This window comes from Symphalangus syndactylus, chromosome 6 (genome assembly GCF_028878055.3).
Source record: "Symphalangus syndactylus isolate Jambi chromosome 6, NHGRI_mSymSyn1-v2.1_pri, whole genome shotgun sequence".
NCBI classification, from domain to species: domain Eukaryota; kingdom Metazoa; phylum Chordata; class Mammalia; order Primates; family Hylobatidae; genus Symphalangus; species Symphalangus syndactylus.
In genome coordinates this window covers 27,961,510-27,989,239 of record NC_072428.2, presented here as the reverse complement: position 1 = coordinate 27,989,239, position 27,730 = coordinate 27,961,510, and the positions used below count along the sequence as shown (strand labels likewise).

General features: G+C 36.7%; 1 long non-coding RNA gene across 1 annotated transcript; it reads left to right on the top strand.

Moving 5' to 3' along the window:
• The first annotated feature begins 1,473 nt into the window (after positions 1–1,473).
• Positions 1,474–25,979, top strand: LOC134736995 (uncharacterized). The gene is made up of 5 exons (XR_010121508.1): positions 1,474–2,640; positions 15,240–15,355; positions 17,225–17,331; positions 18,439–18,560; positions 22,111–25,979. It is a non-coding gene; the product is annotated as an uncharacterized lncRNA (long non-coding RNA).
• Positions 25,980–27,730: the final 1,751 nt, after the last annotated feature.

Sequence of the window (27,730 nt, the reverse complement as noted above, 5' to 3'; positions counted from 1 at the left end):
CTAATACTCTGACAGAAAAAAATCTTGGATAATATGCATGAGAAAAATTCTTCAATAAACACAAAATTGGTTTCAAAATATTTTCATGTAAAAATAAATTAACTTTTCTGTAATTAGACTGTATTTTATAGTAATTCTTGCCTGCTTCTTAGTCTTTGTTGTAGGATGCATAATAAAATATATGAATGAGTTTTAAATGGTTAGCTTTGGAGAATGGTTTTGGGAAGTTCATACAGTACACAGAAATAAAAGCTAATGTTACTATGAATGTGCATTACTTTTCTAATAAAATGTTTCTGAATCTCTGTCTTGACTGCCTTCTATGAATCATTTTAACATAGTATCAATGTCATTGTGTAGTACATCAGTTCTTAACAGTCTTTAGTTCATTACTTAATAAATAAAATTTAATAACTACAATTTTTAGATAATATCCCTATTTTTATTTTATTTTTAAAATTGTATATTACTATATTCTTTAAAGTTTGTAGGGGTGTTCTTGAAAGACACTAATTATATGTCTTTTCTATTTCATGTAGTATATGGTATATTATTTGTGCTTAAATTCATTGTAGTAAACTATTTGTTGTGCTACAAGCAGTAGTTTATAAGAGAATACGGTATGCCTAAATGAACTAATATTTCTTAAAATTCACTTGCAAATATTTGAAAATCATATTTTCTTAAGTCCTTGCAGAGTATTACATACCAGAGGTTTTTAAAATTTGTGTTTCTAATTTTTGTTTTTAAGAAGTAGAGATAATGAATCTGTACTGCAGACTTTTAAAAACTAATTTTACTTTCATTTGAAATCTGTCATTCAGAAAGTATGAGACAGTTCTTAATGGGACTTAATGGCTAAAAAAAGAGAAAAATATATGTATATATTTACTCAAGCATATATTAGAAGCTAACTATTTAGGAAGAAGTAAAAAAGTACCTTTTTCACCACTCTCCCTCTTTTTAGATACCATCCCTTCTCCTTCTCTGTTCACATTGGTATGTAAATTTGAGGTGACATTAATTGTGTTTCAGTTTATCTCTGGAAAGAGAAATATTAGGTAATTTTGGCACATACCATGACAAACTAAGCCTTACATATTAGAATCTTTTTAATAGATTAAAAACTAAATTAAAAATTGCTTCTGGTTAAAATTTTGTAAAATTTATTTTACTGCAATTATTTTTCTATTTAGTTTTCATAATTGCTTCAGTATTCTAATTGATATTTTTGTGTAGCAGCGTTCTATAATAAACAGGGATAAGCATTTAAACATAAAGAGAATTTTGTGAGGTGCTTGATAAATATAAATTTGAAACTCTGATCAAAGATATATTTTTCTCATAACCACAATGCCATATGTTTGATGTTGATTGAAGCATGGTTTGTAAAAATCAACCCTATATTCTAAAGAGGCTGGGTTGTATAACAAACACAGCTATTTTTATATTATTTTCTCAAATTTTATCTGTTTATAGCTACTATCTCCAACTAATGTTTGGTAACATAGGATGATCTGCAGGAATGCTAAGAGAAAGCTTACATATAAATTATTTTTTTAAAGTCTAGTTACAGCATAAAATTTTAAAAACATTTAAAATGAAGAATTGTACAACATACAATGGTCATAATTTATAATGCCTTTCACTGACTTTTTGACCACCTCACATCCTTCTCTTATAATCTGCCCAAATTATTAGGCAATAAAGTAAAGAAAATTTAATATTTCAATATGCACAGCAGGAGATTGTGTCTTTGGTAATGTTACTTTAAATACTGAACAAGTTTTCTACTATTATCTGTTGTCCTATTAAATATATCATTCCTCAAATGTTAGAATACAAAGCTGAAATCAAACAAGAGGACATGCTCCACTTCTGATTCTTGAATAATTATTTCTGTTCGTTAAACCCCATCTTTATGCTTTGACCAATAATACTTCTCTGCCTTGCACAGGTGAAGATTTGTATTATTAAGCCGTCAAATGATAGGATTCCTCATAATTTCACAAGGAAAGTATTATTATTCAAGTCTTATAGGTGCTAAGTTGAGGAGAAGACCGTATAGTATTGTGAATAATGCTATTGGTTGGGGACTCAGAAAACAAAGGGTTTGAATTCCGGGTCTGCATATAATAGCTGAATGTGTGAACTTGGACATCCTATTTAATCTCTTGAATTCTCATTTGTTTCATTTTAAGATGTGAATATTATTGGTACTTTCTCATGTTGCTGTGAATCAAATAGAAGATAAATGTTTATGAACTGAAAGTTATGAGAATGAAATGAGTTAATGCACTGCTGTATTTTGGAGATGGTTTATTTGACCCCTCCAAATCTCATGTTGAAATTTAACCTCCAGTGTTAGAGGTGGTACCTTATAAATGATGTCCGGGTCATGGGGGAGAGTCCTTCATGAATGGCTTAATGCTGTCCTCATAGTAACAATTGTTTTTGCTATGTCAATTCCCAGAGAGCTGGTTGTTAAAAAGAGCCTGGTTCCTCCCTCTTCTCTCTCGCTTCCGGTCTTGCCTTGTGATTACACACCAGCTCCCCTTTGCCTTTGACCATAAGAGGATCCAACCTGAAGCCCTCACCAGCAGCTGATGGTGCCATGCTTCTTGTATGGCCTAGAAAACCGTAAGCGAAATAAACCTCTTTTCTTTATAAATTACCCAGCCTTGGGTATTCTTTATAGAAATAAAAATGGACTGAGACATGCATGTAAAGCAGTTAGCACAATTCTGGACGTATAGTAAACACTCAGTGAGTACATAGTGCTATTATTTTGCTGGAAAAGATTTACCAAAATCTAACTTACATTTATGGTTAAAGATGTCTTTTTTTTTCCCCCTTTGTAGTTTTAAGTGCAGCATCTGCATCACTAGCAGCAGTTGATAGGGTTATAGTCTGTTTTATTATTTGGGAATTTCACTCCCATTTATTATTTATTAAACATTCCAAGTATTTGCTACACCTTGACAGGGTATAGAAAACACAGTCATTGCTCTTGTGGAGTTTCCATTTATAGGAAAAGATGGGATAAGAGGAACCAACTGCTGAAGTTATTTGGCATTCGTTTAGGTAAGATAAAGTATTTGTCCTCCTACACTTTCATATCTGTAAGTGGCCAACCTACAGAGTCTTTATAGTCAGATTCTCCAAAATACATATTGAGAGGGAAAAGGAAATGAGTAATTTGTGAGATATTAGATGGAAGACTGTTGCAGGACTATGAAAGAGTTTTCTAATTCTGCACTCTAAAGCCAGTGAGAAGAGGCCAATAAAAAGGACCAATAGAAGTGTGTTGCAGGTCTTAAAGGGAAAATAACTGGTGAAAGATAGGTGGACTACACTCATGCACCACTTAACATTTTAATCAACAATGGACTACATATACAATGGTGGCCCCATGAAATTATAATGGAGCTGAAAAATTCCTATCACCTTGTGACATCTTAACCATTGTAACATCACAGGGCAACGTAATAGTCACATGTTTGTGATGACGCTGCTGTTAACCTGCACTGCCAGTCAGTACAATATATAATACTTGGTGACAAATGGCTATGTTTCTTTTTTATGTATTTACTATATTTTATCATTATTTTAGAGTGTACTCCTTGTACTTATTTTTTTAAAAACATTACTGTTAAACAACCTCAGGCAGGTCCTTCAAGAGGTATTCCAGAAGAAGGCATTGTTACCATAGGAGATGACAGTTCTATGTACATAGAACCGAACACCTTCCAGGGGGACAAGATACAGAGGTAGAAGATAGTAATATTGATCTTCCTGACCCTATGTACGTCTAGGCTAATGTGTGCATTTGCGGCTTAGTTTTTAACTAAGAAGTTTTAAAAGTAAATTTAAAAATTAATACAAAAAAATATAGAAAAAGGATATAAAGAAAATGTTTTCGTACAGCATGTTTGTGTTTTAAGCTCTGTTATTATAAAAGAGTAAGAAAGTTAACAAGTTTATAAGGTAAAAAACTTACTTTAAGCTAAAGTAGTTTATTATTGAAGAAATAAAATTTTTTATGTTTTAATTTTAATTTTTTTTAAGAGACAGTCTTGCTGTGATGCCCAGGCTGGAGTGCAATGGTGGGATCATAGCTTGTTGCAGTCTTGAACTCCTGAGTTTTATAGAAATAAAATTTTTGTAGAAATAAAAATGGACTGAGACATGCATGTAAAGCAGTTACCAGGCCCAATACCCTAATCAACAATCAAGCAGTCCTCCCACCTCAGCCTCCCAAAGTGCTAGGACTATAGGTGCAAGTCACCACACCCAGCCAGAAAAATATTTTTTATATATTTAGTGTGACCTAAGTATACAGTGTTTATAAAGTCTACAGTAGTGTATAGTAATGTCCTAGGGCTTAACATTCACAACTCACTGTCTCAGAGCAACTTCCAGTCATACAAGCACTATTGATAGTAAGTGTACCTTTTTTTAACCTTTTATACAGTATTTTTAGTATTTTTACTATATCTTTAATATGTTTAGATACACAAATACGATTGTATTACAATTGCCTACATTATCAATGCAGTAACATGCCATACAGGTTTGTGTAGGCTATATACCATTTAGCCTAGGTGTGTAGAAGACTATACTGTCTAGGTTTATGTAAGTACACTGTTGACACAATGATATCGCCTAATGACACATGTCTCAATGCCTGTACTTACACTTAGAGCTGATCTTTCCTTTTACAGACCCAGAAATAGATGTTATCAGAACTGGATTCCTCTAATTCCCACCCCCTTAACTTTCATCTGGGCATTTATAAATCTCTTCCTTTATCCCTACTTTGTACACCTGTGTTTCAGCAGAAAGCTTATCTTTGCTTCTTTTTTTTTTTTTCCTGTCGTCACCAAGACTTGGTTCAGTCAATTTTACTTGCACCTGCAGCCTTTAAGCCTTTCTTTGCTGGTCTCTTTCCCTCAGTCTGCAAATATTTTTAAAAGGGCCCCATGCTAAAAGCAAGCCCTTGACTCTTTTTCTTACCAAAATACCACCTATTTTCTGTTTTCTTTCATAACTTGATTTCTTAAAGAATCTACACTGCCTCCAACTCCTCATCAATTTTTAAATTTATTCTAGGGTATTTTTTATAGAAATGTTCTCTTAATAGTTAATGTTGGTTTTTAGTTACCAGGCCCAACACCCTAATCACAATCTTTAGCTACTTGATCTCTACAAGATTTGATAGTGTTTATCCTTCCATAAAATATTTTTTTCCATTGCATCCTCCAAAATCAGTTTGTCTCTCTAACACTGATTCTTTCACAGAATCATCTTCTCTGTATTCCATAGCTATACGATGAATCATGTGAATTGTTTACAAGGTAGTTAGTCCTAGGAATGTGCATGTAATGAGGGTAATACTGTGAAATCCCTCCATGATCATCCACAGAGTGGATGAGAGATATCAAAACCATAATGAAAGAAACAGAGTTTGGAGTCTTCCTAGATTTAAATAAAAGAAACTTTTTATTATAGTGTACGTATTAAACCAGCAAGAATCAAGGTGTTAAAATTGACTTCAAATTAAAAACCAGGACTTCAGCTTTGGTAATGACAAGATAATTCGGGTTAACCATCCCACTTAAAACAGCTAGAAACCCTGGACAAAATATTTTTTATGAGAAGTCTAGGTGAAGCATCAGAGAGCTAATAAGGAATGAAAAAGATCTTGGAGCAGGAAAAAACGTAGAGGTTAGATCAGCATTTGTAGCTGCCAACTGTGTGTTTCAGAAAAGGCAGCTGAGAAACTAAGAGGAACTTTTGATAGTCTTTTGGGAAGTACATGAAAATTTGAAACCAAACTAGACCTTGAAGGAATTGGAGCTCAGTTTTCAATCATCTTAGCCCTTGAAGTTGGATTAAATTGATCCTAGACACTAGAGTCCCTAAGTGCCTTTCAAAAGCTATTTAAAATCTTCTTTTGGGGAAAAAGTTCTAGTTCTAAAATAATTTCTGTAATTATTCATATTTAATGTCTATCACTAAATCAAAAAATGAACAGTCATGAAGAAATGTGATGTGATTTTTAAAAGGTGAAGAATACGTATAATAAAAAAGATACCCATGAGGGATTCACACACAATGCTGTAAATATGTTCAGGGAAATTAAAAAGCTGAAAACTATAAAAGATAAAAATTCTAGAACTGAGAAGTATAGTACTCAACTTTAAGAACTGCATGGATTGGTTTAAGAGCAGATTAGACACAACTAAAAATCATCAGCTGAAAGATATTTCAGAAGGATATATCTAGAGTAAAGCATAATGAGACATAAAGAAAATGCAAAAAAAAAAAAAAACTGTACAAAAGACATAAGAGTTACAATGAGAAGTCTAACTCAGGTGTAACTGGCCTCCCAAAAAGAGAGATGACCAAAATCAACAGCAACAATGTAGCAGAAGCCATATTTGGAGAGAAAGTGACAGAATTTCCTAAAACTGATGAAAGACATCAAACTACAGATCCAAGAAGCTCCCAGACTTTCTAGGAACAGCATAGTAAAACCTGCTGGAAATCAAAGTCAAAGAAAAAAAAGTCCTGTGAGTTGGAAGGAAAGAGGCATTCTCAAGGAATATAAGTCACATGAGCCATGAGGAGGAGAAAGCAGGGGGGAAAGGGGAATTATTTGATGATAAAATCCAGCAAATCAAGATGCAAAAAACAAAAAATCAGTAAGGGAGAAGTTGTCTGGTAAAAGGAACTGTGATAAGCTCGGAATCCATGTAAATATAGAACTAAGAGTAAACAATCATGAGAATTACGGTTACAAAACAAAATACACAAGGCTTGAAAATATACAACTAACAGCTCACTTAAATTGTGAAGCTGAAGGGTCAGGAGATAGAGAAGTATATGTACACTAATTTGTTTTTAAGAAGCAAGGATTCAATTCTGTCAAAATGTTGGAATCATTTTTAAAAAATCATTTTAAAAATGATTCCAATATTTTTGTACATTTTATAATTTTGGTGACAAGGCATTTTTGTACTAAAAATCTAGATTCAGCAATCCATTACTCTCTAATTTCAGTTAAATTCAAATTAAATGTTATGCTTGTATTAATCAATAAGCTACATAGTCCAATGTGCCCCCTCTATAAAAATTTTTGCCATTCTAAAAGAAACTATCATCAGAGTGAACAGGCAACCTACAGAATGAGAGAAAAGTTTTGCAATCTATCCATCTGGCAAAGGGCTAATATCCAGAATCTTCAAGGAACTTAAACAAATTTAGAAGAAAGACCGCTAGCAAGACTAATAAAGAAGAAAAGAGAGAAGAATCAAATAGATGCAATAAAAAATGAAAAAGGGGATATCACCACCGATCCCACAGAAATACAATCTACCATCAGAGAATACTACAAACACCTTTACGCAAATAAACTAGAAAATCTAGAAGAAATGGATAAATTCCTCGACAAATACACCCTCCCAAGACTAAACCAGGAAGAAGTTGAATCTCTGAATAGACCAATAACAGGCTCTAAAATTGTGGCAATAATCAATATCTTACCAACCAAAAAGAGTGCAGGACCTGATGGATTCACAGCCGAATTCTACCAGAGGTACAAGGAGGAACTGGTACCATTCCTTCTGAAACTATTCCAATCAATAGAAAAAGAGGGAATCCTCCCTAACACATTTTATGAGGCCAGCATCATCCTGATACCAAAGGCTGGCAGAGACATAACCAAAAAAGAGAATTTCAGACCAATATCCTTGATGAACATTGATGCAAAAATCCTCAATAAAATACTGGCAAACCGAATCCAGCAGCACATCAAAAAGCTTATCCACCATGATCAAGTGGGCTTCATCCCTGGGATAAAAGGCTGGTTCAACATATGCAAATCAATAAATGTAATCCAGCATATAAACAGAACCAAAGACAAAAACCACATGATTATCTCAATAGATGCAGAAAAGGCCTTTGACAAAATTCAACAACCCTTCATGCTAAAAACTCTCAATAAATTAGGTATTGATGGGACGTATCTCAAAATAATAAAAGCTATCTACAACAAACCCACAGCCAATATCATACTGAATGGGCAAAAACTGGAAGCATTCCCTTTGAAAACTGGCACAAGACAGGGATGCCCTCTCTGACCACTCCTATTCAACATAGTGCTGGAAGTTCTGGCCAGGGCAATCAGGCAGGAGAAGGAAATAAAGGGTATTCAATTAGGAAAAGAGGAAGTCAAATTGTCCCTGTTTGCAGATGACATGATTATATATCTAGAAAACCCCATTGTCTCAGCCCAAAATCTCCTTAAGCTGATTAGCAACTTCAGCAAAGTCTCAGGATACAAAATCAATGTACAAAAATCACAAGCATTCTTGTACACCAATCACAGACAAATAGAGAGCTAAATCATGAGTGAACTCCCATTCACAATTGCTTCAAAGAGAATAAAATACCTAGGAATCCAACTTACAAGGGATGTGAAGGACCTCTTCAAGGAGAACTACAAACCACTGCTCAATGAAATAAAAGAGGATACAAACAAATGGAAGAACATTCCATGCTCATGGGTTGGAAGAATCAATATCGTGAAAATGGCCATATTGCCCAAGGTAATTTATAGATTCAATGCCATCCCCATCAAGCTACCAATGACTTTCTTCACAGAATTGGAAAAAACTACTTTAAAGTTCATATGGAACCAAAAAAGAGCCCGCATAGCCAAGCCAATCCTAAGCCAAAAGAACAAAGCTGGAGGCATCACGCTACCTGACTTCAAACTATACTACAAGGCTACAGTAACCAAAACAGCATGGTACTGGTACCACAACAGAGACATAGATCAATGGAACAGAACAGAGCCCTCAGAAATGATGCCGCCTATCTACAACTATCTGATCTTTGACAAACCTGACAAAAACAAGACATGGGGAAAGGATTCCCTATTTAATAAATGGTGCTGGGAAAACTGGCTAGCCATATATAGAAAGCTGAAACTGGATCCCTTCCTTACACCTTATACAAAAATTAATTCAAGATGGATTAAAGACTTACATGTTAGACCTAAAACCATAAAAACCCTAGAAGAAAGCCTAGGCAATACCATTCAGGACATAGGCGTGGGCAAGGACTTCATGTCTAAAACACCAAAAGCAATGGCAACAAAAGCCAAAATTGACAAATGGGATCTAATTAAACTAAAGAACTTCTGCACAGCAAAAGAAACTACCGTCAGAGTGAACAGGCAACCCACAGAATGGGAGAAAATTTTTGCAACCTACTCATCTGACAAAGGGCTAATATCCAGAATCTACAATGAACTCAATCAAATTTAGAAGAAAAACGAACAACCCCATCAAAAAGTGGGCAAAGGACATGAACAGACACTTCTCAAAAGAAGACATTTATGCAGCCAAAAAACACACGAAAAAATGCTCATCATCACTGGCCATCAGAGAAATGCAAATCAAACCACAATGAGATACCATCTCCCACCAGTTAGAATGGCGATCATTAAAAAGTCAGGAAACAACAGGTGCTGGAGAGAATATGGAGAAATAGGAACACTTTTGCACTGTTGGTGGGATTGTAAACTAGTTCGACCGTTTTGGAAGTTAGTGTGGCGATTCCTCAGGGATCTAGAACTAGAAATACCATTGACCCAGGCATCCCATTACTGGGTATATACCCAAAGGACTATAAATCATGCTGCTATAAAGACACATGCACACGTATGTTTATTGTGGCACTATTTACAATAGCAAAGACTTGGAACCAACCCAAATGTCCAACAACGATAGACTGGATTAAGAAAATTTGTCAGGTATACACCATGGAATACTATGCAGCCATAAAAAATGATGAGTTCATGTCCTTTGTAGGGACTTGGATGAAAGTGGAAACCATCATTCTCAGTCAACTATCGCAAGGACAAAAAACCAAACACTGCATGTTCTCACTCATAGGTGGGAATTGAACAATGAGAACTCATGGACAGAGGAAGGGGAACATCACACTCCAGGGACTGTTGTGGGTTGGGGGGAGGGGGGAGGGACAGCATTAGGAGATATACCTAATGCTAAATGAGGAGTTAATGGGTGCAGCAAACCAACACGGCACCTGGATACATATGTAACAAACCTGCACATTGTGCACATGTACCCTACAACCTAAAGTATAATAATAAAAAAAAAAACAGTAAAAAGAAACAACCCCATCAAAAAATGGGCAAAGATATGAACAGACACTTCTCAAAAGAAGATGTTTATGTGGCCAACAAACATACTAAAAAAAAACCTCATCATCACTGGTCATTAGAGAAATGCCAATCAAGACCACAATGAGATACCGTCTCACACCAGCTGGAATGGTGATCATTAAAAAATCAGGAAACAACAGATCTGGAGAGGATGTGGAGAAATAGGAACACTTTTACAGCATTGGGGGGAATGTAAATTAGTTCAACTATTGTGGAAGACAGTGTTGCGATTCCTCAAGGATCTAGAACCAGAAATACCATTTGACCCAGCAATCCTGTCACTAGTTGTATACCCAAAGGATTATAAGTCATTCTACTATAAAGGCACATGCACATGTATGTTTATTGCAGCACTATTCACAATAGCAAAGACTTAAAACCAACCCAAATGCCCATCTTTTTTTTTTTTTTTTTTTGAGACGGAGTCTCGCTCTGTTGCCCAGGCTGGAGTGCAGTGGCGCAGTCTCGGCTCACTGCAAGCTCCGCCTCCCAGGTTCACGCCATTCTCCTGCCTCAGCCTCTCCGAGTAGCTGGGACTACAGGCGCCCGCCACCACGCCCAGCTAATTTTTTGTATTTTTAGTAGAGACGGGGTTTCACTGTGGTCTCGATCTCCTGACCTCGTGATCCGCCCGCCTCGGCCTCCCAAAGTGCTGGGATTACAAGCGTGAGCCACCGTGCCCGGCCCCAAATGCCCATCATTAATAGATTGGATAAAGAAAATGTGGCACATATACACCATGGAATACTATGCAGTCATAAAAAGTATGAGTTCATGTCCTTTGCAGGAACATGGATGAAGCTAGAAACCATCATTCTCAGCAAACTAACACAGGAACAGAAAACCAAACACCACATGTTCTCACTCATAAGTAGGAGTTGAACAGTGAGAATACATGGACACAGGGAGGGGAACATCACACATCAGGGCCTGTTGGAGGTTGGGAGGCTAGGGGAGGGATAGCATTAGGAGAAATACCTATTGTAGATGACTCGGTAATGGATGCAACAAACCACCATGGCACGTGTATACCTCTGTGACCTGCACGTTCTACACGTGTATCTCAAAACTTAAAGTATAATTAAAAAAAATTTGCTGTTCTATTTACTCTTCTGTCCTTAGTGATACATGAAAGATATTCTTTATTAATGATGTTTAATTCTAGGTGGAGGGATTTGGTATTTTTAATCAGTCTTTGAAAATTTTTTCTGTTTTAAAATGTTTGTAATGAACATATATCCATTTTACAAAAGCAGTCTAGTTTCAATATTATTTTGAAAGAGCACAGATTTTGGAACCATCTTGCATATAAATTTATCTCTAAACCTCAGTTTACTCATCAGAAAAATGAGCATGTTAACACCTATATTTATATATACAAGAGTTAAATAGGGTATGCACAAAGTAGTATCTTTTTTGTTTTAGTTATAGTTGTACTAGTTTGTCAGATAGGCTAGAACAACATATCTCTACTTACCTGTAAAATGATGGAGTTTGTGTTGGACATGTCAGTGTACTCTCCACTTTTGGAGTGGACTCTTCTCTGTGTGGCCATTTTGCAGTCTTCCATGTCATTCCATGACCACCCTCTATCACCACACCATCACCTCAAATTTCTTGTTCCATTTCTATCACAGTTAATTGGCCCAGGGGTAGACTATGATGTAAACTAGGCTAATTCTGGCTACAGGTGACTGACCCAATCTAGATCTTTCCTATTTTTAAAAAACATTCATGAGAAAAGGGGATTTCTTGGGCCCACTTCAATGTCTGAAAGGTGTAAAACTTAAAACTCTCAGGGCCACATTTTCACCATGTGAAAAAGAGTGACAACTTGCAGAAGGAAAATAAAAAGACAGGAGTTGGAGAGCTCTTTCTGGGAGCATTCACATTCTTCATCCCAGTTGTTCCAGAAGCCCAGGTGTATCTATGCCCTTCCCATGATTTAGTTGTGCACCCATTCTTGGATTCTATTTTTTTATGTTTATTTTTATATTTTTTTTGTGATACAGGGTTTCGCTCTATCACCCACGCTGGAATGTACGGATGTGATCATGGTTCACTCAGCCTTAACCTCCCAGGTTCAAGTGGTCCTCCCATCTCAGCCTCCCGAGTAGCTGGGACCATAGGTGTGTGGCACCAGGCTGGGCTAATTGTTTTTTTTTTTTTTTTTTTTTTTTTTTTTTTTTTTTTTTTTTTTTTTTTTGTAGGGACAGGGTTTCTCTATGTTGCCCAGCCTGGTCTTAAATTCCTGGGCTCAAGTGATCCTCCCACCTTGGCCTCCCAAAGTCTTATAACTACAGGCATGAGCCACCACACCTGGCCCCATTCTTGGATTTTATAAGTCACGAAATTCCTCTGTCCTTTCCCCTGTTTTAAAAAATGGAATCAGTTCGGGTTGGATTTCTTTTATTTATAACCAAATCAATAACAGGTTTAGAATAGATGACTTTTAAGGCTTCTTTCATCTGAATATTAAGTTAAACTATGTTCTTCACCTTTACTTGATAACTGATTCACCTAAATGGGATTTTTCAGTATCTTAATAAAGCTTTGTGAAATTGTTTTGTATGCACAGTTGTACAATTCACATCCTAGTCTGTAATACAGTATGTTCTGTGACATATCTTTGTCATTAGCCTTACTAACCAACATTTGATAATGTGCTTTTGAAAGAGATTGTTTGACTCACACAACTTTCACTTAATCATTGCAAACATCTTACATTCCTACACAGTGCTGATTGCTAAGAAAAAGAGAATACGTCCTCTTCCTGAATTTATGTATATTCTTTATGATTCTGCTTTTCTCTTTTGGATGACATTGTACTTCTAACTGCAAAATTATTGTTTTCATACAAACCCCTTTGATGATGAAGAAAACCATGTTTAAATGCCGGCCAGATGTTTTTTCGTTTCCCATTGTATATATACATAGATAATATTTTTTCATGGGGTAGGGAAGGTCAGGGAGAAGAAAAAAAAAACAAAAACTTATAGTGAACATTGAACCTATCTAGTTATTCTAGAATCTATCTTTGTTCCTTAGAAGAAATTCAACATTTGCCTTACAACCAGAAAATAAACATCAACTTCTAGAGAAAGCTATTGAATTTCAAAATCCCTTTGAAATGTCACATTAACCTGTTTAACTTTCAGTCAGTTCTTTAAAGTAGCAAACATTTCCTGATGACTCCCAGATCTATGACTGCTTATATTTCTCTAACTTAAAAGTTTGTTTCCTTCACTCACAAACGAGTTGTGGTGAATGACTCAGCACTGTTTGGGCCTGGGAAAAGTGTATCCCAGCTGCAGTCCTGTGTGCAGTGTTTCTTCAGATCAGTTCAATTTTTGAGCATTGAACAGGATCAAATGCTAAATCTAGTCGGTTTGACTAAAACTCTATACAGCTCTAGCCTTTTATTTAGCCTTCCAAATAAATTCTAATATTTAAAGTTGTATTTGTTCATAGATTGTCTTTTATTTTTAAATGTATAGAAATCAGGCAACAACCATTTATTGTTTTACTCAACATCTATGGAGTGTCTATTTGCAAGGCACTGGGGGCAACAGTAAAAAAAAATGCTTCTTGTTCTTGAAGACCGCTGTTTAGTATAGGGTGAGACAGATATGTCAATTTTGTAAAGGTAGTAGATAAACAGGGAAAATTCTGTAATAGAAGGTAAGTACTATGACAGCCCAAAGAAATAAAGAAATGAATGAAGTTTTCTTCCAAAAAGAACTGGGTTTATAACATTCGTTTAAGGTGAGAACTACAAGAGTTTTTTTGCTGAATCATCAATAGCTTAATTTCCTGGGACATAATTCAACCAGGTGGCCTTTTCTTGTAATGTCATTGATAGTCTACTTGTCTCACCCTTACTTTTTGTTATTCTTGTTCACCAATCGCCATGCACTTTGACTTCCATGATGTAGTTTTCTCAAAATTCTCTCTGTAGGATGACCAAGCACCATTTAGGTCTCCATGACATATGAATGCACATATCCACATTATTAAGAATACTAATATTGAGAGACATGGATGACTACATAACAGTAATTATGAGATAATAACCTGTCTGAATGAGCCATATCTTCCTGGAATTAGTATTCTTAATATTTTTGAAGCCATGGTTCATGAACCTTTGAAAAATCTAATTAAAAGTACAGGCTCACTAATGACAACAGCACATGCACACTAATTTTGTTTATAATATCAAGAGGTTTATGAAAGCTCTTCAGTTCTATCATGGGCTCCAGTCCAATAATTCCTGTACTAGAGAAACTTCTCTCAATTCAAGTCACATTTCCCACATGTGACCCAGTGATATGTCAAAGGGTAGAGGCTGAGATTTCTGCCTTTGAACCTCATCTGGTTCTTTCATACCTGGGTGCTTCAAGCTCCACACACTGTCTTAGAGAATCTCAATTTTGTCATCAATTAACATGGCCAGTGTCCCTGCAAAGCTAAGCTGGACCCTCACAGAAATTTTGTGCTGGGCACAAAGAATGGAAGAGATGAAGTGATGTCTGAGGATTTGAATAGATTGAATATTCTAGACTAGTGCTGTCTAATACAAATATAATGCAAGCCACAAATTTTGGCCACATTGTAATTATACATGTTTGAGAAGCCACATTGAGAAAAGTAAAATGAAACAGGTGAAATCAATTTTAATAATATAGTCTGTTTGATATATTCAAGGTTTTTTTTACCATGTAATCAATATAAAAATGGAATGTTTTATATTCTTTTTTGTTCAAGAGTTCAATATCCAGTGTTTATTTTACACTTACAGCACATCTCAATTTGGACTACATTTTAAGAACTCAATCACTACAGATATCTCTGGCTTTCTTAAAGAAATAATCCACTTTTCACCTTTTAAAAATAATTCCACTCCCCCACCATAAGTATCTGGCAATAAATGAATAGTTTATCTTTTCTTTTTTTGTTGTTGTCGTTGTTATCGTTGAGACAGCGTTCCACTCTGGCACCCAGGCTGGAGTGCAATGACGCGATCTCGGCCTACTGCAACCTCCACCTCCCAGGTTCAAGCGTTTCTTGTGACAGCCTCCAAAGTAGCTGGGACTACAGGTATGCGCCACCACGCCCAGCTAATTTTTTGTATTTTTCGTAGAGACGGGGTTTCACCATGTTAGCCAAGCTGGTCTTGAACTTCTGACCTCAGCTGATCCACCCGCCTCTGTATCCCAAAGTGCTGGGATTACAGGTGTGATCCACCGCACCTTGCCTAGTTTATCTTTTCTAACTCAGGATAGTCATATGTATTATTTTGTGAAATACAATTCTAGCTTGAAGAAAAAGGAGTATAATACTTTGCTGCATCACGCATGGAATAAGATGGAATCTGTGTTCTCTGAACTGCAATGCAGCAACCCTTACCTATGAAGAAGCTGCATCTTTTCATTCCTTTTCTCTAAAGGACCAGTGGATTTGGTGCACCTACAAGACAGCCTTTAAAATAAAATGACCAAAACAGACCTTTGTACCTACATCCAAAATCAAGCAAACTCATAGCAACATCCTTTAAAAATTGCTTCAGGCTGACCACACCAGGATTGCTTTTCAGATCAGAATTAAAAGATGGTGTCTATTCTGAGTAAATGAATGCATTCCTGACCAGGAACAAGTAATCACAGCATATATGAGGCCAGGAATGACATTTATAATGAAAGCTATTAAATTATTATTTTCCAAAACATAGAAATTCTTCACCTTCATCACACAAAAAATATTGCTGCACTATTCAGGTATAGTAGAGCATTTAACAGAGTAGTCTTGAAGACCAAATGTTAAAGCTATCACTCATATGCAGCAACTATTTTAAAGACACATCTTTAGCATGATTCCTCAGTTAAGCTACCTCCTGTATGCATCTCATTTTTGGAATAACAATTTTCTTGCCACTGAATGAAAATATATTCTGAAGTTTAGGCACCAGTTTTTTACCCAATTAAATGCTCTGTTGTGTTTTTAAATGGCATCATTTGAAACAGGCACATTATCCTTTGAGGAAAGGGCACATTGTTAAGTTTTTTTGAATCTACACTGGGCATCTTGAATCTGTTTCTCAGAGTTTAAAAAAGTTCCCAATGCTAGCAGTTAATAAATGTAAATAAGATTTTTTAAAATGTGGCTACAATATTACAGTGTTAATTGCATTACTCACCAAAAATGCAATGAGTCATTTTTATAGGTGTTTCTTATGCAATTTGGAGGACTTATTAGGCACTTGATAAAGAAGGAAGATACTCCAAACCTGGTAAAATGAGTCTAGAAAGACCATTTCCTTTCTTTAATGGGGTTTAGAAAATTTGCAATTAAGAATAAGCTAAGGCAACTTGAAATTTTGTTATGGATTTATAGTCTTTCCAACTTCATCAGAATCGCAAGAAAATTTGTTGATTTCAATTGTTCCCAACCTTTTCAAACTCAAAAATACTTTTCTCTACAACAAAAACAATGTTTAAGAAGAAATGTGTCTTCCTACTAAATAGAAGTCAAATTTATTTTCCTATTTTTATTTAAGGCATATATAGTTACTAACCAGCATGTGTTTCATGTACAACCACTTGTGTTCCATAATACATCAAGTAACTCCAGGGAAAAGAGAATGGTGTATTATTGAGGTTAGCCTCCACAGGTGCACCAAAGACTAAAAACAGAAGACTAACCACATTAAGGTGAAGCAAAATGGTAGACTCTCCCAGATTAGATGTCCATGTTTACTAACCACAGATTGACAAATGTAGTCATGGCTCAGCTCAAAAATGTCTGTGACTCTTGTAACTAAGAGGAAATTGATACTTAAATAAGGACAAAGGTGAAATACCAAATACTTGCATTGAAACTCCTTCACATGTTTCCCTGGAATTTCCTTCACCTCTTCTTCTAAAAGATGTGGTGGTAATGAGAATGTGCTTTGTTTCCCTTCTGTTACAGGGAGCATAATGGACCAAGGGTACCTGCTGCGCACTTTGAAGTCCAGTCTTGTGTTGCCACTGAGGCCATGCCTACCAAGGGGTAGTTCCTACCAATGGTAAAGTGAGGTAGGAATAGTAAGGCAGCCCGATTCTTGGGAGAGAAGGGGACTACTGTCATTTACTTTGGCTGAAGGATTCATGAATGGTTTTGCTGAACATACGACCCAACCATCTTTACCTCTCATCTTCACTTGGAGTCAGACTTACATTACAATCTCATGGCTCTTCCAGCCCTCTCCAGCTCCTACCATATTTTCTTTCATCATGCATTTCTCCTAATAAACTCCTTCTGTATTCAATCCTGACTTGGCATCTGCTTCTCAGAGGACCTAGACTAACCCATCAACTCTAATGTCTTTTCCAATTCCTCCAGGATTAACCACTGAATTTCTGTGTACTCATTTTACTGTGCAAAACACAGAGGAAAGTGATCCTTCATAATTTGGCCCCAGCCTATCTCCCTGGCTGCAGCTACCATCTTTCTATGCTTTCTAGGCACCCAACTCACTATAGTACCCAGAATTCCACACCTTTGAAAATGCTGTCTCCTGTGCCTAGAATGACTTCCTCTCTAAGTTATGTGACAACTGCTTCATTTTGCAAGACCATATCTAAGTTATCTCCTTTAGTAAGCCTTTCCTAACATCTCTAAGCAGAATTTATACAGTGTCCTCTTCTTGCGCCAATACTTTAGCATTTTTGAAGATTGGCCAGTTGTGTTTCAACATATCCTTCAATTTGAGTTTGCCAGTGGTTCCTCATAACTAGACCCAGGTTATGAAGTTTGGTCTGACTGTCACACTTACTATTTTATTTTCATTACCATCCTATGAGATTGCACATGATATCTGTGTGTCCCATTACTGATGGTGTTTGTTAAAATCACTGAAGATTAAGAAACCAGGTTTCTCTACTTCTTGTTCCTTTTGTAATTAACAAATGTTTTGAATGGAGATACTTTGAGACTATGTAAAAATCTCTTTCTTTACCTCATTTTGACCTACTAGTTTTAGTATTTCTTGAAGTTTCTTGCTTGGGTTAATTATTATTATGATTATTGCCAAATGGCGAGTTTATAAAACAATATTCCTTCCACATTTATTGGAAGCTTTCTGCTGTAAGGAAGAGCTTACTCTTCTGCCAATTTATTGAATTTCTTATTATTATTTTAAGACAGGGTCTTACCCGATCACTCAGACTGGAGTACAGTGGTGCAATCATGGCTTATTGTCGCCTCAGCCTCCTGGACTCAAGCAATCTTCTCACCTCAGCCTTCCGAGTAGCAGGGACTACAGGTACATGCCACCGTGCTCGGCTAGTTATTTAATTTTTTGTAGAGAACGGAGTCTCACTATGTTGCCCAGGCTGGTCTCGAACTTCTGGACTCAAGCTACACTCCTTCCTCAGCCTCCCAAAGTGCCGGAATTACAGGCATGAACCACCACTGCACTTGGTCTATCCATTTATGTATGTATGTATGTATATATATCATTGGGGTACTAGATTATTCAGTGGGTTATAATTTGTGCTTTTAGCAATATTTTAATGTTTCAATTATACTTTGGCCACTGGGAGCCAGTTCCTTCAAGCTTACTTCTCTGTTCTTTTAATATGTCCGCATTCTTTGAGTATTTCCTTTCTTTCTATTATGAAAGGTGTTCCAGGCTCATCACATTCTCAGCCTCAGCCTTGGATTCAGTCATTTCTTCAAGGAGTCTTTGTTCATTTCAGTATTTCAAATGAAGATATGAGCATTAGGTGATAATTACTACTGGAGTACTATTACTCTTAGGCTGTTTCAGCAGATAGCTAGGAACCACATACATTTATATTTATGTCTATGTACCTCTATAACTAAAACTAATAGCTCACTCTAGTACCTTCAATTTTAATCCATTATTGGCTGGGTTTATTATTGTTTTATCTTTTCTTTAATTGTCACTCCCTTTCCAATAGTGAAAAACCTTGTTCTCATTATTCACAATATATTTATTATCTGCTCAATCTCCCTGGGTGTGGCTAATCTTCTGATAGTGCTGGGCCACCACACCCCTTGCAAGTGGACTTGCCTTGTGTTCAGATTAGCCTCCTCTGCACAGGTCTGCCTTCCTTATCTGGGCAGCCTACCTTTTCCGGCCTCACACAGGGCTGTTGACAATGGAAGGCAGGATACTAATATATTGTCTAAATAGAGGAAAGGGAAGAGGAAGATGTAGAGCTACTAATATGTCTTTATTCTTTTTTAATTGCTTACTATTTGTTTTAAAAAGAGAAAGCAAGTATCAGGTTTACAGCCTTCTATAAGGAGTAGTATCTAGAATTTAACAACACTATTTGCTTTAATTGTGAGTATGTTTAGTTACTTGATCTATTTATTTACCTTAAATATATTTTAATTGCAGAAAAAAATTAAATTATTTAATCTGCCGAATTCTTAGGCATGTAATTCAATGAGTTTTAACAAGTATATTTACCACATTGAGATTTAGAACATTTTCATCTCCCCAGAAAGTCCTGGTCAATCTCCATCTTTTGTGGGCAACTGCTGTTCTGATTTGTATCAGAATTCCTTTTGCTTCCTTTGTAAATATTTTTAGAGAAAAGAAGTTAATAAAAAACTAAGATTACAAATGTTAACAATGATATAAGGAGTATAGAATTGCACAGAAGGTGTTGCATAAATGATGAGAGTTGGGCACAATGACTTGTTTCATGGATGTCTTGCAGAGTTTTTCTCTTTCCCTTAAAAATCTTTCTGTTGCTACAGTGGAGATAGCCACCTATATTAGACACGCTATTAGATAAAAGCTCTGGCCTTTCCTCTCTACTCTTTCCATATATACTTTTCTTTCAAGCACTATTTATATACCTTCTCTATGCTATGTGCTCTAGGGCCTGTAGACAAATAAGAAACAGTTCCTGTATCCAAAATAGAGATGGCCACCATAATCTGATCCATGGGAATATTTACAAATCTGGGCCACAAATTCTTGTTGCTTCCTTATGGATGATGGCTAAAAGTCACAAATCCATTGATTTGCAAGAGGATAATTTTAGATGTATTTGAAGGAAATGAGAAAAAAGAAGAACAAAGAGGGTAGAATTCCTATTTCACAATTTGCATGTGGTTTTTAAATAAACAAAAATAGTTTTATTACAAAATTACATCTGGCATTAACAAAACAAAAAGGCCACCCATACTCTACAATTTAAGCATGTTAACTACTGAATCAATCCAAGTAAACTAAAACAGTTGTTCCTTTAATGGAAAAATCAAGTTATAAACAAAATTACTTTGGGTTGAGGACTTTTGGATAAGAGCCTGGTCTTTCTAAATTTTAATACACTCATTCTTTTTCTCTACTTGGTTTTGACTTCTTGTCTTTTTATAGTCAAGCACCTGACCCCAAATAGGGAATTCATTTTGTACTGCAGTTAGCACATTGTGAAAAGGGATAAATATAATTCAAAAATTGATGCTATCAATCAATCAATAGGCATTCACTGACTGGCTGAGCACTATAAGACAAAAATCTCTGTCCCTAAGAGCTTCTGCTATATTTGGGGAAATAAATTACATGTAAACGTTTGAATTTTATGAAGCAGAAATGACAAACTCCCACATAGACATTCTTTACCTTAACTATTAAAATATATTTATGCTCAGTCACTGGTTACCAAGCAACTTTTCAGAGCAAGGATCTGTCACTCTCCCATATTGTACCTGGATTTGAGAAGTTTATCCAGTGAGAAAATAGAATGAGCTCCATTAATTTCTCCCTAGAGAGTAGGGCAATAGCAGCAGGGTCTACTTTACTTGTAAACCGAATGGAATTTGAGATAGACTGCTTAAAGCTATGAATTTTAAAAAATTATTATTTTTTTAAGATGGAATCTTGCTCTGTTGCCAGGCTGGAGTGAAGTGGTGCAATCTCAGCTCACTGCAGCCTTCACTTCCTGGGTCCAAGCTATTCTCTTGTCTCAGCCTGCTGAGTAGCTGGGACTACAGGCACGTGCCACCATGCCTGGCTAATTTTTGTGTTTTTAGTAGAAACGGGTTTCACCATGTTGCCCAGGCTGGTCTCAAACTCCTGAGCTCAGGCAATCCAGTCCGCCCACCTAAGCCTCCCAAAGTGCTAGGATTATAGGCGTGAGCCACTGCACCTGGCCCAAAGCTACGAATTTAGAAACAATTATTTATCAACATAAACAAGTAGCATAAACATCTGGAATCTTCGTTTTAGCTCCCTGACCCACATCTCTATACCAATATCTACCTCATTGAGAAGTCAATGAGTTAATTCATGTGAGAAAGTGTTTTATAAACCTTGCTATACTATCCAAGTGAAAGGTTGTATACAACTCCATGAGTCTGAACAGTTTGCTGCCTATGCCCTAGTGTGATACATGTATCTTTGTATTTGAGTATAAATTAAGTGTAAACTTAAGGCAATTTAAGTATGACAAGAACAACATTCACCAGTCATATGTAATGATGAAATAAGGTGTGGCAGGAAATTTACAACTGAGCAAAATCATAGGCAGTATTGACAGGTCTTAAATAAAGAAAGCTCATAGCTAGGAAGGCATTAAAGCCAAAGCTTGCAAGAGACTGTTTAAGTTTTATAAACTTAGCTAGGCGGTTCACTTTGCCTGAAACCATGAGGCAGATCATTTACCCATTCTGCCTTAATTTCCCCCAATAGGGTGTCATAGTTACAAATGTGAAAACTGGCACTGTAGAAAAAAAATTGTGAGGCCAAGTGTATATAGTATAGGTATTGTGATTCTAGGTAATGTAACTTATTATTCTGTTTACCTTAAATCTACTTACTTTCTTTGCAGTTTGCACTGGAGAATCTAAACTCTTCTGGAGATGTCCCAAGGCCTAACCTGCACCTCTTCACAGCATAGGCAAGAAAATTCTATCTGACCTTTCTGCCGGGAGGAGGGAATGTTTAGGCAAAAATGAGTAACCTATGAAATCAGCCACCAGCATGGCTGTGTCACTGTGGTGCTCCCACAACAACTTGAAGCATTTTTCATATTAAACTTAATAGCTGACCTGTCTACCCCCTAGCCTGTGAGATCCTTCAGGGAAGGACTTTCCCTCATGTTTCACTCACCTCTATCACTCTAACAACTAGGGCAGGATAGTAGGGGAGACAATCAGTAAATATTTGTGGACCTGAATATGAGTAGAGGGCACTCAAGGAACAGCAAAGGCTTAGAAGTATCATAAACTTCATGTGTCCAGGAGGGAAAGAACAAAATTTAGTGCAGACATTTTTACATCTAAGTCAAATGTGAAACATTTTTCAAGCACAAAATGTTATATACATTCCTCTTCCTCTTCCCATCCCTAAGTTTCACCTTATTCCTGCTCCTTACCCTGTCTTTGGACTCTTCTATCTCAGAGTCTGATTTCTCCCAGTACCTCAGCCCTTCCTTTCCCTCTCCCCAATCTTCACCCCACCCTGAAGGGTCATGGATGTGTTGAGGTCAAGATGAGGTGAAGCTCACTGAGGGAGGAAAGATAATTGGGCATCCAGGCAACAGCAAAAACTGACAGCTCAATGGTTCAATGTTTACAGCAAAATGTCCCAGAATCAAAATGATCACCTCAAAATATATATTCATAGAACAATGGCCTAGTTTATAATATCACTTGCATGATATGGAAAAGCAGGAGAAAAGGTTGAAGTGTTAAGAGATGGTCAGATATTAGTGTAGAAATTTTGTCAGGCATCAGTAGGGAAACAGAGAGGCTTTTGAGCAGTAAAATTAGAACATCACTATGAAAGAAGGATTTAAGTGTCATACAGCATATTCAGCCTAGCTTAGAAAAGAAAAGCCCATATTCTGGGGCTCCAGTTAAAAGATTACTGCAGCTCTTCAGAGTAAGGTAATGTGAGGCCTAAAGGAGAAGAGCCCCAGAAGTATGAAAGGGGGTGATGACCAACTGGGCTTGGCAGATAGCAAAAGGCTCAAAAAGTTGACCCTAAGTTTTGGATCATAAATGCCTGGAAGAATATCTTACCTATTGACAAGGAGCCATTTTGAAGAGAAAAATGTTGTTTGAGAATATTAATTTTGAAATGATAAGAGATATCCAAGTGGAAATACACAGGAGGGCAGGAAGGCATCAAAATTTCGAAGGGTGTGCCACCAGACCTTGATTAATGTGTAAAATTTACTTAGCTCTAACAGAGGCCCATATGATTATGTCTGTTAGAGGAAGTGTCAAAACAAGAGTGCCTATCATGTGATAGACAGCAGGTAGCCAGTGAATGAGGGAAAGATGAGGTAAGAGGTATAATCTTTATGTAAAAATGGGGGGCTTAACTGGGATTCAAGAAATCTTTTCCTCATAAGTATGTAAGTGTAATAAGATGTCAAGCGATGTCTATCTTGTAATTGTGATTAAAGGCAATGGCTGAGAAGAACCTCATATTCTAAGAGAGAAGCTGGACATATCTCAGGACTTGCCAAAAGGCAGCAAAGAAATGAGACTACAGAACGTACCATTGGATCAGGAGCTGAGAGGGAAATAATGAGAGAGAGTAGGTTAACAGTGCATCTATGGGGCTAGGAAAGGTCCCAGCAGAACTCTAAAGGACCCACAAAAGCACTCCCATAGAGCACAAAATATCCTCAGAGCACACCAGAACTGGATAGCAATAGCACTCTTCATGGATGAACCCTTTTTCCCCTTTGCCTCTTCATTTCCCTGTCCCAACCTGGTGTTACCAAGAGTAACATATTGAGGGAGAGGAGAATAGTATGTTGCAGCAGTGAAGAAGTGGGCTTTATCAATTTCTTAACTGCTAATCTATAGAATTCTTGGGTCATGGCATACTAAGACAGAGAGGAACCTAACATTGTAGGAGAGATTGGATGTCGTTGTAGATTTATTTTTAATATTTGAAATGATTCTATTCTGTTATTAGTCAGATATGGCTAGAAAAGCTATTGAATTGGTCTGAGAGTACAGAGAATAGAGATCTGGCAGAATGGCTTGAGGGCAGCAGTGGATGAAAAAAAACCCTGACTTTATTGTATCCTACTTAGTTCAGCTCATTCAACAACAGAAGCAAGAAAGGTCAGGGCAGTGAATATTTCTACTCACATAGTGACATAAAGCTTAAGGGAAATCGGTGAGTGGTGTAATAATTGGGTAAATTTCTTTTTTCAATTTACAAAAATTTTTAAATCAGTATTGAACTTTTAATCCCTTCGTGTATGTTTTAAGTTATGTCAAAGTATGTTGCCAACAAAAATGTTTAGAGAATCACTGTGGAAGGGAGTAGGAGACATGGAACTAGAAATGGGTGGGATACTGAGGCTAAGCAGTTTTTTAAAATCATCAGTACAGAGGTGAGTGAGAGGACCTTTCCCTTAACAAAGAAATAATGAGAGAGCAGGTGAAGAGTGCATCTCTGGGACTAGGAAAGGTCCCTACAGGAGAACTCTGAAGGACCCACAAAAGCACTCCCACAGAGCACAAAGTGTCCACATATTCCTAGGTCACCCCCAAAGTACTTGCCTGCTACTACACAAAGACAAGGCTCAATGGCACCTTCTTCCTTTATCCCAACTTGAATTAACTGTTTTCAGCTACTACCTTTAGGTAGAAGTTAATCATATAACCTTATCCTTAGGTCACTGTTCTAAAGGTGGCTCTTTTGAAAGACTTTGCAAAAATTCATACATTTCAATAAATGTTGAGGTTTTTCTAGGCCCAATCAATCCAAGAGCCTGGGGGAAAAATTTTATTTAAAGTATGTCAATTTGGAAATTTTTGTAGGTTAATAGTAGTTCTGCAAAGGCCAGGTCTTCTTGGTCTTTGGAGAAAATTCACCATTACATTAAATTCCCTACACCTCTGTTTCTTCATTGAAAGAAAGATGTATTAATACAATTGGCCCTGTGTATCCATGAATTCCATATCCATGTATTTAACCAACCACAGATTGAAAATATTTGGGAAATAATAAAATACACAAATTAAAAACAATACAGCATAACAAGTATTTCCATAGCATTTGCATTGTACTAGGCATTATAAATAATCTAGAGATTTAAAGCATAGAGGAAGATTTGCATAAGTTATATGCAGTACTACATTATTTAATATAAGGGACTTTAGCATTGTTGGATTTTGGTATTTGCCAGGGTAGGGGGTGGTGTTACTAGAACCAGTCCCCCAGGGATACCAAGGGACAACTGTACTTAACAAGTTTGTGGAAGGATTGAATAAAATAATGTATATCATTGCTACACGGTTTCAGATGATTTGGAGTCCCCATACCTTTCCAACTTTATCTTATACCATCTTTTTCCTTTGCTCATTATCCTCCTGGAACTTTAGCTGTCTTGCTCTTGGTCAGACACACAAAGCTATTTTCCACCTCAGGGCTGTTCCATGTGTTGTCTCTCTACATGTAATTTTTTGTTCCTAACCACTAGGCTACTAGGGAACATATAATTTTATGACTTCAGCTCTTTGCTCCCTCTTGTCTCTCAGCTCAAATGTTACCCTCTCAAAGAGGTCTTCCCTGGCCTTCTACCTAAAGTTGCTTTTGCTGGATATTTGGTATCTCATAACCTTGCTTATATCTCTCCTAACATTGTTTTACGACCTAATTATTTTGTCCATTTATGTATTTGCTTCACTATTTCTGGTCTCCTCACACTGGATTTCAAGATCTTTGAGTTAAAAACTTTGTTGATCTTGTTTACCTACTGCTCAAGGTAGCTAGCACAGTGCCTGGCATTCAGTAGACACTCAATATTTGTCAAATGAGTGACATGAGCCTTCTCTGTATACAAGTATATGGGAAGGTTAGATTGAACATTTCAAAATAGTCAAGTTAAGAAATATGGGAGAAAAATTGTTCAAGCATATTTATATGGAGGCACAAAGCGGAGGCAAATGAAAACTCTCTGCAGGAAAGTTTCCAAAGGCCAGGGTTTGTTTAGAAAGAAAGCCAAGCCAGGCTCTCTAACTGGGGCAGACAATAGCCTGGCATTCTCTGACCCCAAAGGTGACTCCTATCAAGGCAGTGGCATAAATTCTCATTTGGCAAAACATTTTCAGACCAGATGAACCATGCCAAACCGGAGGCCTGGAAACAAAAACACCATCTGAATTATGTCATTTCATAGGACAAGCTGAAATTATTTCACAGGTTAATACCATCGTTTCTTGGTATTTGGAGCTAAAACATCTTCAAGCCACAATTTTTCATTTTCAAATTAATCGGAGACCCATATGGCATCCTGGCTGAACCAGGATGTGCTCCTGGGAAGAAGAGGCATTACCTGGCTTGGCCCTGGCTGACACAGGCCCAGGTGTGCTGGCCTCAGGACTCATTTCTCGAGGAGACCGGGCACAGTTAGCTGCACACTTGGGCCTGACTCCATAGGCATATCCAGAACCTCACAGTTGCTATTAACATCCTGGCGCAGTACACACAGAACAGTTCTTTGAGTTTTATTTCCTGGTCTTGGTAGGCAGAACATTTGCTTTTTACTTTGGAAGGGGTGTGTCACTTGTAAGGCTGATAGAGTAGACTGGAAGGACAGTATACTTTTGGTTTACATGCAGTTCTTTGGCTTTACCACGTACGAATTCCAGGATCTTGGCAAAATACCTAATCTTGCTGAGTATCAGTTTTCTCCTTAATAAATGGAGAAGATGTTACCAAATAGAATATTTCTGAAGATCCAATGAGATAGTACATGTGAATGTGCTTGACACATAAATATTTCCTTCTCCTCTCCCTTTCTTCTTTCTTTTCCACCTACTTTTCACATAAAAGAAAGTTCCTTTCTGATTACCAGGAGACAGCATTGGGTAGTGGTCAGAAACTTTGGCTCTCAAGCCAAGTAAACTTTGGTTTATATCCCAAAGTTTTCTCTCCTAGCTTACAGACTTGAACAAGCCATTTAAACTCTTTGTACCTTCATTGTTTTCTCAGTCAAATAACCACAGTGATAATCCTACTTTATAAGCATATTCTAAGAATCACATGATTTGAGGTGCCTGACTCATGGTAAGTGCTCAATAAATATCAACCATCTCAGTCCCCAACCTATTCCTTCACTGACTACCCAAAGACATGGAGGGAGACTTTAACAAAAGCAAACTACAAATTAGGAGTAAGTGGCTTTGATTTTCTGATCTAGTGCACAGAAATCTTCATTTCTTTAGGGATTGCCTTGGGTTTAGTGTATCCTCTCTCCAAGGCCCTGATCATTTTTTTGTAGTGATTCAAAAGAAATGAAAGAGCAACAAGAGAAGAACAATGTAATATGTTAAGTGTTATAGGCAGAATTTGGGTCTGTATGACCTTTTCTCTATCTGGTGTGACACTCAGGCAAATGTTAACATTATATGGGAAAAGAGACTTCACAGATTTAAATAAGGTTACTGCTAATCAGTGGGTGTTAAGATAGAGAG